The sequence below is a fragment of the Melanerpes formicivorus genome, unplaced genomic scaffold (genome assembly GCF_026170545.1).
Source record: "Melanerpes formicivorus ecotype bairdi unplaced genomic scaffold, bMelFor1.0.p_v2 SCAF_5, whole genome shotgun sequence".
NCBI lineage: Eukaryota > Metazoa > Chordata > Aves > Piciformes > Picidae > Melanerpes > Melanerpes formicivorus.
In genome coordinates, this window is record NW_027142357.1 from 26,161,393 (window position 1) to 26,168,913 (window position 7,521).

The following is a 7,521-nucleotide window of genomic DNA, read 5'->3' on the forward strand; positions in this document are numbered from 1 at the left end:
CTTCAATAGGTAACATTTCTACAGTTTTCATGAAAGCCAGCAACCAGATAAAGACGACAGCTGCAAACAAAGTATCTGCTATAGGGAAAGGCAATTCAGCCACAGCATTAGCCACCAGCAAATCTACCCAAGATTGGGAGGGGTTTGCACAAACCAGAGACAGTTGTTGCATTTGCACAAGCAAGTTGTAGAGGACAGGAGATCAGTCACTAGCATGTGGCTGTCTGTGTAATTTAACTGCTAGCACACTGCTCATCACAGCTGTCATAGCATCTTCTAAGCCTCGGGATGAGTATCACACAGGCAAGCGACATACCCAAGCATAAGATGGGTGGCATTCCTCTCTCGGTGGCAGGGAGGAGACAACGACAGAAATAAATCCCATAGATGTGATCTGTGCCATGCCTGAGGACTCAGATCATCCAGACTGACATTTGGTGTTCAGTCTTTTTCCTGACTGGACAATTAACCTATTAAAAGCGAACTTTGTCTCTTCCCCCCAAAATACTATTTCCTTGTGCTCATTTTAATCAGAGTTTCAGCCATAAGTTTTAATTTCTGAAATGGCTAGAAATATATATTTGTAGGGAGCTGGTCTGAGATATTTGGGGGGGAAAAAGCTGTTTTGACATATTTGACAGCAGTGGATCTCAATTTGTTATTGTAGGGTCACTTGAAAATAATGGCTAGCAAGGGTGAAAGTAATTTGTAAGCCCTAAGCTACACTCATTAATTGTGGTCAAGTTGTGCAGCGATAGTGGGGTCTTTTATTGGGAGGTCACCAAAGGGTACAAGGCTGAACAGAATGGATCATTACTGGAGGGCTGCTGGTTAACAGAAACTAAGGAGCTGTTTATGAACAGGGAGCTTGGCTGGTCTGAACAGGATATTCATGAAGACTGCTGTACAAAATGGTTCGTTGTTGTGGTCATGCGTTCTGGGCTGCTAATATTTGTGGGTGCACTTGTGTGGGCATGTTCGGTTTGTTTAGAAAATAAGGGCATTGAAGCTCTTGATTTCAAGGGAGGGGGGGAAAAAAAGCACAGGGTAAGAATTACTCCAACTGAGCAAATGTTGAAGAGAAACAAGAAAAATGTCTCATTTTCCTTTTCACTTTAAAAATGACAAAGCAAAAGATGTGAAACACTGGGCAGAGCTGTGTTTGCCATCGCCTGAGGTCTCTGTCACAGCAGAAGGCTGCTAAACCAATAATCTTGCTTTCCTGACCTTGCAGCCTCCTAACAAATCCTTTCTACTTTAGCAGGATTTGTTTCAGAGAACCAGGCTGTGTAATCTGGTACTCTGGTAATGTCCTCATTGAACAGATTCAAGGCCAAATCCTGCTCATACCTCCACTGCCATGGTCCCATCACTTCTGGTGCGACTGCTCTGGCTGAGAGCAGACCGTGACATTTTCCCCATTAATCTCATACCCACTTCCTATAGTGTTTCACTTTACAGTGCCCTGGAAAATCTGAAACCTGTTATGTCTTCAGCTGTTTGTTGTACAGGTAGTTTAGTCACTCAGCTACACTTTTCCCTCTACATAGGCTGGGGGGGTTTGTTTGATTATTTTTCTCAGAGCTGGCCTCACAATGCTTATGGAAACTGGCTGTGATAGAGGAGAAAAATACTAGGAGTGGTACTCAGTAGCCACATACATCATGAATATACCCAGGCCACTCCAGGAACAGAAGTCCAAAGTCCAAACTTTGTCTGAGGCCAATATCCAGCTATCCTTTCAGCTAAAAGAGCAGTTTGTCTGGCTCGTTCACCTGCTGGAAGGGATGCAGCATGACTGAGCCTGAGATATCAAGTGAGGCTGTATCAGGGTTACTGCAGTCGTCCATTCCTGCCTGGTCCTGGAAGCTGAGCAGCCATCAGCCAAAGGGCTCCCAAGCCTCCTAGAAAAGCAGCAGAGTCCAAGGCACAAAAGCTAAGCTCTTTTGGAGGAAGGACTGAAGGCATCTGCAAGCACTGGAGCCATCACCAGTCATTCAAATGGCCCTGGAAAAGACAGGATTTTCTCAACATCCATTAAAACTCTGAGGTCTGGGGACATCTCAAATCTCCGGCACCTAGCTTTAACCACAAAAGAGCTCAACCACTACCTTTAACCAACTAACAAACTTTTGAATGTGTAAAGAAAGGTAGGATAGAGTCCACAAGCTTAGTTAGTTAGGGTGTACAGTTTACTGCCTTGATGTGGAAGAATGTAAGTAAAGCTGGTCATGAGATGGTGGAAGGATAGAGATGAAGGTCTTACAGTACTCTAACTGTGGTCCCTCCAACATCTTGCACCACTGCACTTGAAATATGCTCAGATTTAGGAAGGTTTCAATGGATAGGGAGACATACAGTACAAAGTCTGAAAACTTTGCCTGCTCTTTGAAAAGATAAGATTTTAAGAGGCAGACATGAAGATCTTCAACAAAGTGGTGGGAGATCAGGCAACATGCTATTCTTAGATTTGGAAGCCTCAGAAAAGCATCAAGGATCTGGCAACGAGTAGTGGCTTCAGGCAGAGCTTGAGTGGAGAGAATAGCTACAGGAGCCAGTCACCTGGGAAAGCTGTTATAGTAAAGTTTATATTGGATAAAGCTGTCCTCAGAGATTTCTGCAGGGTCATTGAAGAGGCTCCTGAAAACTCCAGAAAAAAGAGTGCAAGTGGGCCATAAAAATTAAGGCAAGTGGGAGGCATGTGGTTTTCTTTCCTTTGGCCTAAATGCGTGCTGAGACTTTTGCTCACAGATGAAGTTCTTGTCTTGAGGGAGAATCTGTCATATTCTGCTAAATGAATGTTGGTAGAGTTGGCACCACTGCTGGGATACCTGTTTACTGTTGTACTTCTTCATATGACATTTCAATACCAAGAAAAGACTCTCCAGCTTTCTCCTACTGCAGAAGAGGGACATCCCTGCTCTTCTTCCTCACTCCACTGTAAATTGCCTGCTCTTCACGGCACTGTCCTTTCAGTCTAGCCTGTCAAGCTGATCCACATCTCTCTTGAGCCTGTAACCTTCTGTTGCCCATTTTGCACAAACTGGTTCAATCCCGGGCTCCCGCCTGAAATGTACATAAGTAACTGTTCTAGAGGAAGCCCAACACCTTAAGCCATCATTTACACCAGACTTGCTCCAGACAGAGGGATGGTGACCAAGTCCATGGATCCCAGCAGAACGTAAAACCCACAGCTACAGAGAAGCTCTCTGGAATTTCCTTTCATAGGAGGACTCAGCTTCTTCACTCTGTTCCTGTTACCCTCCTCTTGCCAAGCAGCACATAACTGGCTGGCATTTTCCTGTGACCATTGCAAGAAGTGCCTTCAAAGACGCGACATCACCTGTGGCCAGATCATGCCTCCAGTCTGAACAAGTTCCTGCCAGCCTGATGTGAAAGGAGAGTGCTGAATTAATTCCTGATGCTGCGACACGCATCACAACACAAAGATATCACCCACTAGCATGAGTGTGTTGAGTCACTCCACTTCCCCAGGCTGCAAAAGCACAAAAATCATAATGGTTTCCCAGCACAAGCCCATGAGGGTGCTGGCTCATGCCAAAAGACCCCTGTGCCTCACTTGACCTCACCATTAATTTTCTGTGCAGTTAGTACCAATGCAAGGCACAAGTAGATCTGCCCTGTCCATCTCTCATGAGACTACTACCGTATGGCTGTGAAAGGGAAATAGGAAGAGCCCAGAGAAAGCTACATGGCTGTTGCAGGTTGTGAAACTTGGTTCATATGAGGCTGTGGAGAGCCCCCACTCAAAAAAAAAAAAAAAAAAGTATTGGGGAGGAGGAAGGAAGAAAAAAGAGAAATTATGGTTTGGACCAAGTTCAGACCTTTGATGTCTGGAAGCCCAAGAGACAGTTGTATGCTTAATGCCCCACTATTTCTGTACTGGGCACAGAATTCATTTTCCATGACCAGCTCCTGGATTGCATCTGATCTTAGTTCAACCACTTTTCTTATGCATATGCTTTAATATCACTTTTTCAAATGATTATTTCTTTTAATATGGAGTGAAACAATGATAGGTTTTGAGTGCCAGTCTCAGCCCAATGGACTAGTGTGCTTCAGGTCTGCTCATCAGAGGGTGTCAAGGACTCTTGCTGGATCATCTGTGAGCATTTCTCTGCTCTGCTCTGCTCTGCTCTGCTCTGCTCTGCTCTGCTCTGCTCTGCTAGGGTGGCCAGCGGGGCAGAAATGGGAGTCAAGATACTTCCTTGGGAAAATAAAGTGAAAAAGAAAGGATTTCTTGTTCACAGAGTGAAAATGCCTCCCCTCAAGTAACAAGGTAGAGGAGTTTGGATAGCAGATTGGTCATGGGGCCCCACAGCCCTCACTCTATGTACTTTTGCTACTGTTGCACAAACAGGACAACAAAGGGTACCACTGCAGCAAGCCATTTGTCAGCAGTACCAGAGAGATCCTTTACAAACACCACCTGTGGCTCTGCTGTGGTGACTAAGCCTGTCTGTCTTATCGCAGCCAGCAACTGGAGAGCAGCAGGAGGATGATGCAAAAGGAGAAGCAGGAAGGCTGCTGGACCTGGATGGAGAGACAGATAATTATTGCCTTTAGGATCATGGGGGACAGGTAAATTGTAAGGGAAGCTGTAACATGCTATGAAATGAGTATCTCTTGTTAAGTCTATGATTTGTCACAGCCAGGAGAGTTATGAATTTTAGTTCAAGAGGCAGTATTATTTTACGTTACCCTTGAGGATCAGGATTCACATGCTGGAGATGAAGTGGATGCTGTATAAAAATGTTTTCCCACTCGTAGGTGGGTGTTTCTGCTCTTCACCAAGTGGTCTGCATGATATGCAGTTTTAGGGAGGGCATTCAGTATAAGGCATTAAACATCACATTACAGGTGAGAATACGTGGGATGCAAAGCTTTTGATGGTTTAAGTGAGCTAGCTCTGAAAACACAAATAACTGGGTCAGTGACAAAATGACAAAATTCTAATGGCTTTGAGGTTTGGCTTATGACAAGTATTTGAGTCCCCACACCTCTGGCTTAGGATAGGAGAGGCAGTTTCAAGCAGGAAATGGCATGCACAGACTATGAGAGAAGATAACTTGGGTCATGGTACAAGGGCTTGTCAGGGATCTCAGCACTGCAGGAGACTGCAGGATGGTGGCCTCCAAGGCACTAGAAGAAGGGGCTGGTTGGAGGAAAGCAAAGTGCTTTTGACATCTCTGGTCTTTTCCCTAACTGCTGCACCCCTCTGGGTAAATCAGGAATAGTCTTTCAGAGGCTGCTTCAAATAACTATGTTCATCTATTAGACCCAGCCACACGAGGGCATGTTCTCTGGAGATCTAAATGAAGCATAGCTCAGCCCACAGCCAGAGGATAATGTCCTATAATTATTCTTCACCTTGAGCAACAGATTTAGGCAGTCATGCCCTGTCCTGCATCCTGCACCCTGCCTCTGCCATGCTCCAGAATGTCAGGGGTTTGGGTTCAGGAAACACGGTGCTGAAGTTCAGCCACACAGGAGAAGGCAAATTGGCAGGCCAAGATAGGAGTTAGCTCTGCAGTGAAGGGAGTGAAGCTATCTGTCCTCTCTGCACACACACTTTGTCCTCTCCATCCCACTGGGGGAAGGGGTGTCTCAGCAGAAGCTCCAAGTCACAGAGGACTTGTTCTAAAAGAAAAGAAAATGTGCACACAGGTTCTCCTGTAAGAGCTGATCCTCCTGCTGCAGGGTAACCGCCTGGAAAAGTGTAATTATCATAAATGCAATTAATAGTGATCTGGGAAGATTATAACTTTCTCCCTCTCTCTTCTTTTTCCCCCCTCCTGTCCAAACTTTCTAATCGTGCTTTCTTTGGCAACCCAAAAATAGTAATTTGATGCAAACACTGGCCACAAATCCAATGGAGCTTGATAGGCTTTAAACAAGGGGAGGGGGGATAGGCAGAGGTGATTGCTTTAATAATGGCTCTTGGAGAAAGGCCATTGATGTGTTTTTATTACGTGGAAGAAGAAGAAAGCCAGAAAGAAAACAAGTGGCATGGCAGCCATTAGAAAATAACTATGAATAATTACAGAGTAGGGGTGAGGGGAAGTCCAGGGAATTATTTGAGGGATATAATCATGAGCCCACATCCAGGCCAGTTACTGGCGGCTGAGAAGAGGATGTGTCCAAACAGTGTTTGAGGGCCCCTCTGGTTTGGGTCCATCTCCATTCAGTCTTGCATGAGCCTGTGTCTCTGCCACAGAAACTCCTGTCCCTGGTGTCTCAGCAGGACCCTGAAATGATAGACACATTCCTGACCTTAGGGTGCTCTGCAGACCTTCAGGGATGAGGCTCCAAGTGTGTGTCTGGGATGGGAGAGAAGCAGGATATTTCCCTCTCACAATGAGGAAACTGAAGGTCTAAGCTGCAGCTTGAATCAGGCTAGTGAGGACCTTAATTGTTGTTTGAATGATATGACTGCACTGCTCATTGTGAGTATGCAATGGAGGAGACTGTACACAGGCATCCAACTAGCAGAAAGCTCAGCAAGAAATCCAGCTGTGATAGCCAGAGGAGAATGGACAGCATTCCACAGTCAAAAAGGCTGTAAATGGGAACAGCCAGTTCTTCCCATGCCAAACTTCCAGGGTAGTTTGAATGGCCCTAGGAACTTCTGTGACACCTCAGCAGAAGAGACAGCCTGGTTTCTGAGTGCTCTTCAGAGCCAGGCTGCAAGACGTTATGTCATTTCCAGAAAGCCTCCAAGCCATCCATACCCACTTCTGTCAATGGTGCAGCCAGACACCCACCTATGGGGCTCTCCATGAAGATTACATCTCCCTGCCTTTTGGATTTGCTGTGTTCCTGGTGGTAACAGTGATTCAGATAAGAACGTTTCCAGACACGTGGCAATGCAAAAGGAAATGAAAAGCCCAAATCCATTTTGGCTTGTGCACAGAGCAGGACAGAATCCAGAGTGGTTGAAAGATGAGAAAAAGAAAAAAATAAAATCAGCAGGGCCCAAGAGATTATTTTCATGCCAACTCCTTGGGCACTATGCAAAGGTTCAGGAATGAACGTGCACAGCAGGCTTGGAGGGAGGTGATAGTCATAGTTAGGAGTCATGTCCTCCAGGTAAAGCACTGCTAGCTGCCAGCTCATGAGGTCAGGCAGCAGGTACATGATCACAGAGGCAAAGGGCATCTCATGTCACACTTAGCACACCATGTAAGGGACCTCTAGATTTTTGGCCAACTTTGAGCATGTTTTCTACATTAAATCCTTATTCTAATACTCCCAGCAGAACCTATAAAACCTCATAAGGGCAGAAAGAAACATCCTTCTGAGGGTGACTGCTTCTTCCAGAAGATGCATCTTTCCCACCATAGCAACAATCTGTTGTATTTCTGGGTCACCCATCACCATGGCACCCATCTGCGCCACAAGGTTTCTACAGCTCCTTAGTCTATGCCAGAGATGCATGGAAACCCCCTCTGTTTGATTGCAGTACAAGGTAAATAGACCATACCTCCAGAAGACAGAGGG